Source organism: Olea europaea, unplaced genomic scaffold (genome assembly GCF_002742605.1).
Source record: "Olea europaea var. sylvestris unplaced genomic scaffold, O_europaea_v1 scaffold657, whole genome shotgun sequence".
In the NCBI taxonomy this organism is placed as follows: domain Eukaryota; kingdom Viridiplantae; phylum Streptophyta; class Magnoliopsida; order Lamiales; family Oleaceae; genus Olea; species Olea europaea.
The window spans coordinates 261,209-266,382 of record NW_019264943.1 but is presented as its reverse complement, the minus strand read 5'-3'; the positions used below and the strand labels follow the sequence as shown (position 1 = coordinate 266,382).

Below are 5,174 nucleotides of genomic sequence, written 5' to 3'. Positions count from 1 at the left end.
ACTTTATGCGGTCAGACAATCTACACAAGGTGAATGGTCCGATCCTTTAAGAACTCCCAAAAGTTTTTCCATTCAAAAAGTACGAAATGGAGTACAGAAGATCATTCATTCATTCGGGACAATCTTCAAAAATTGTTCCAAAGTTTCTTTCCCTATTGTTGAATTCAATTAACGTGATTAGCGCAAAAAATTATACTACAGTAACATAATAGTTGACATGCTGTCATATAATATTCAATCGTTTGACAGTTTAACACAGGTCAACTCTTTCATCCCCTCATCTATTGGCATATACACATCCATCAACCTCTCGACCATTTTTCTTCTCTTAAACTAGATTATTCCTAACTCAAATTTTAACCTCCACTGCTTTTGTTTGGCCGCAAACAAACAATTTCATAACATGTTTTCTAATAAATGAATAAAAATAAACATCATAGAACTTGCAGAAACAGTACAATTAGTTATAAATTGATTTTAACCTATAGAAAGTCCGTTTGACATTACTTTTACTTTTAGTTACTGCAAAAGAGTTTTTAGACTAAACTACATTAATTTTTGTTTTGAAGTTAATTTTTGAAAAAAAAAAAAACTTTCTATTTTAGAGGAAGTCATATTTGATTAGTTTTCTTTAAAAACTCTTCTAATTTGCATAAACATTTTCATAAAATTGGTCAAACATGTCTAAAAGCAATTTCTGAATTTCAAAAGGTGATTTTGACTTTTCAAAAAATGTAAAACAATCCCTGAAAATGCCTTGTGAAATAGAGAGGTGTAACCACATTATTACACAGGGCATAAGATGCCGTAATCAAGAGTCACGAGTGGGTAGTGCGTTATTCAAGTTCAAGCTCGGCAGGTGGTTGCCCACGTAATAATGTTCTCAGCCGACTAAAGAAGCTGACACTGTTCTGATAATTTTGTTTCTAAGTACCCACTCTTTATGCGGGACATGAGTTGCGTGAAGTTTTTGAAGAGAGTGAGTGTCGTCAGTTGACTCCATAGATCCACTTCTCAGCGTTGTTCGTGTAACTGACCAACTCCTCGGGTTTAAACCATAGTTTGATTTCGTCGTTGGCTGTCTCCGGGCCATCACTTCCATGGATTATATTTCTGGAGCAGAGAATTATCATACAGATGAGATATCCATTTCCGTTGATCAAGCAGAGAAAATATATACACTCAAAGCACAAAATACTTCTTAGCACATTTTCTTCTTATGGTTGATTAAGATAAGAGATTCAAGGTTAAGATTAGAAGCTTTATGGTGTGATTGTAACGTGGGTCTCAACTGTTGCATTGCATACTTGGAAGGAATTATGCCCCGTTTAGCCCCCATTAATTTTCATTCATTACATTTCATTTTTCTCTTTCCTATTTTTAATCACACAATCTTCCATAAAATAATATTACACGTAAATCAAAAACTTTTTCCTTCTTTTTCAATCGCTCATTTTTCAAAAAAACACTGTTCAACCCATTTTCATTTCCACAAAATGAGGACCAAAAGGGGAAAATATATACACTCGTACTCGCTCAACTTTTGGCAAAATTTCATGTTGGCACTTGAACTTTTACGTTTTTTCCTTTCTATTCCAAGTAGGTCATTGAACAACAGAGAAGCTAGGGTAACTAATGTGCTACATCAACTTTTCCGTTAGTCAGCTAATGGAAATGGCCCGAGCAATAAAATTGTAATACAGTTTTAAGTTCAATGAAACTAACGATGCTCCAAGGCAAGGTTGGTGGGGGACTCTTAAGGTTAGGGTTTAACATTTTTTTTTTTTTAAATGAAGTTTAATATCCCGAAAATTTGCAGTTTAATGATCACGTCTATCTGACAAGATTCAGAAGGGAAGAACTTACCTTCCAACCACAACAGCCAAGTCGCCTCGGATGGTTCCGGGTTCTGATTTCTGGGGATCTGTAGCTCCGATAAGTTTACGACCATATTTTATTACTCCTTCACCTTCCCAAACCTGAAGAAGTAAAAAATTGAGCTCAGTTCCCGAAAGAATAGTGTGAAGCAAGCAGATTCAGATGGAACTCTTCCAACCATTGCAATGACTGGTCCAGAGCTAAGAAAATCACACAAGCCTAAAGAATGGTCTCTCCTTGAGATCATGATAATGCTTCTGGGCAAAATCCTTTGAAGGAACCAAAATCTTGATGGCGACAAGCTTATAACCTTTGCGCTCAAAGCGGGATATGATTTCTGAAATCTGACACCGATGGAAACTTTATCAGAGATCGTGCATAGAACATGTTAATACAAATATGTCAACGGCTCGGCCACAAGCCCAAAAGGAAAGAAGGGGGAAGGGGATTCAAGACTAGATTATGCAACTGAATGCAGAAATATTTTCATAAAATTTGCGATTTCGTCAAGCATGTCATTATGGTATCTGCAGATAGGAACCTTTCATGTAATAATAAAATTAGCTGGGCAGAATAATACCAGTCCTCTTTGCACTCCATCTGGCTTGATGGCAATGAAAGTGCGCTCCATCTTCACAAGCAACAAATATTGCATAGTCAGCCAACAGAGAAAAGAATGGGGACAACACTGTCTCGCATGCGAAAGTTAACTGAAGTACCTCAGCAGCATGTGCCTCTTGCTCCTGAAGCATGTAAGCTAAGAATCAAACAAAAGATCAAGTCAGAATTCTAGTTGAAAGAAGCTGTGCTATGGGTAAGGCTAGAGCTATTGGTAATTTGGTAGTGAAGGGGCTACTATGATTAATAAAAGATACTTGTTTGAGATTGCATAGCACTGTGGGGAGAAACACAGGAATATTCTCAAATGAGAGCTATAATTTGAGCAAACTATTTTCCCCCTTCCCGTGCAGAGGCATGAAATAATAGAAGAGGTACCGAAAGCCACAAAGCAAAACTTAAGCAAGGGACAAGGCACCACTTCTATTAGCACCCTTATAATCACTCAGATTCTCAAAATCTGAGTTACTTTTCTCATTTCACCGGTTAAAAAAACTTGCACAACGAATAATAATGTCTGAATATGTACAGGGGACAAGTTACCTGGGAAATAAACAAAAAGAAACTTGTTTAAAAGCATTAAGAGGGAAGAGTTTTGTGATAAGACCTGCTGCAGGAAGAGTGAGAACTCCAGAAATCCAACCCCTATATGCATTTCCTAATTCAGGCGCACCATATGAAGATAGAGCCGACACTCTTCCTCTGCACATAAGAGATGCAGCCGCTGCTCGTCCTCCTTACATTACAAAGATAACTTTTCCTTTAAGGTTTTGATGAACTATACAATTTTAAGCTTGTTTATTTTTTGTTAGAAAATCCAGTAGGAGTATAACATAACATAAAGATTAGTCAAATTTAGTTAAATAGAAGTCACCGAAGCACTTCAGAAAATGTGTTTATCAAATTAATACCAACACACTAGTCACTATGATGAAAGGTGGAAAAGATTTAACCAAACAGATAAATTTTATCTTGTCTTGTATATAATGAAAAAGCTTAAATTTCGTAAAGATGAAGTCGATTAAACTTATAACTAAAAATAAGTAAGAATGGGTTAAACATCTAAGAAAGATGATTCAATTAATAAAAAATCAAATTGAAAAATATGGAAAGAAAAAAAAAAAAATCGTATTTCGCCGATCACTTGCACATTGAAAACACAACTAACTTTAATCTTGATAATTACAATCAAAGAGCTTAAATTACATGAACACGAAATCAATTAATTATTTATTAATAAATAATAAAAATGTAGAAAACATCTAATAAATGTTCAAAAAACAAAAAATAAAATTAGAAAATATCAAAAAGAAAGCTTCTTCTTCTTCTTTTTATTTATTTATTTATTTATTTTTTCCAACATTGCCAAAGCATACTTACATATTCTGATTTTTTTTTTTTTTTTTTTTTTTTTTTTTTTATCTTGGGTAGTATATAAAAAAACTCAAATTACATCAAATAAAATCAATTAATTAGAAAATAATAAAATGTAGTAAACATCGAAGATTCAAGTTTAGGAAACAAACTATAAATATTTAGGGATCAAATATTTCCAAAAGTACTTTCATATTCAAATTTCAAAATACAATTCACCAAAACTATCCAAAAAACTTTGAAATTACATGAAACTGAAGTCACTTAATTACATAATTAATAAACAATGAAAATGAAGGAAATAAATAACTTAATTTATAAACAATGAAAATGCAGTAAACAAGAGAGAAAATTAAGCCGTGTGAAGTTGATTTTTGAGAAAATATCTTGTGAAAAGTGGTTTTTTTTTTTTTTTAGAATGTGTCATGCAAATTTATTTTGTTTGAAGAATGAGCCATTGAAACGAGTTTGAAAAAAGCAACATCATACAAGAGCTAAAATGTAAAAAGCAAACTAAAATATATGGGGAAATCGATTTTATCATATTTTATCGAAAGAACTGCTAAAAAGTAGCAGAGAGAATCTTTAACAGAAAATTTGAAATGTAACTATAATATACCATAAAGATTAGTCAAATTCAATTATAAGTAAAAAAAATTCATTCAAACCACTTCACTCTTCACAGATTGTGTCTTTTAAAAATTTAATACAAGCACACAATAATATAAAGAGAAAAGAACAACTACACAAGATTTGAAACTCTTTTTTTTTTTTTTTTTTTTACCAATTACATATTATAAAATTGCAAATCACGTTAAGTTTCGGAAAATTGAAATTACCGGAAACGGAACGAGAAGTCTGCTTAGAAGCAGCAGAGAGAATAGTCCTCGCAGATCTGCAAATCTGAGACCTCATTCTGTGAAAATAAAATCTCTTCTAATAATTTTTAGCTCCTGATTTCAGTATGAAATGTTATCCAGAGATGAGATGAGATGAGATGAGAGTGGCATATAAACAGAGATTACTTCAGGCTGTTACTTTTGTACTCCAGCTTTTTCCTAATGATTGGCTGGGTTCGTTATGGCAGCTTTTACGATGTCGTTTTGTTTTGATGTGAAACACGTGACAGTTTAAATATAGAGCATGTTTATCAAACTCGAAAAATCCTAAAGAGGGGTTAAAAGATTGAACTCAAACCATACTATGGGCTCGTTTGGTATCGTTTTTGTTTTTGTTTTTGCTTTTGTTTTTCATAAAAAAGAAAGTATCTTAATTTTTATTTGAAAACTAAAATTTAAAAACAC

At 32.9% G+C, this 5,174-nt stretch overlaps 1 pseudogene; it reads right to left on the bottom strand.

Moving 5' to 3' along the window:
- Positions 1 to 733: 733 nt before the first annotated feature.
- LOC111390194 lies at positions 734 to 4,905 on the bottom strand (annotated as a pseudogene).
- Between the last annotated feature and the right edge of the window lie 269 nt (positions 4,906 to 5,174).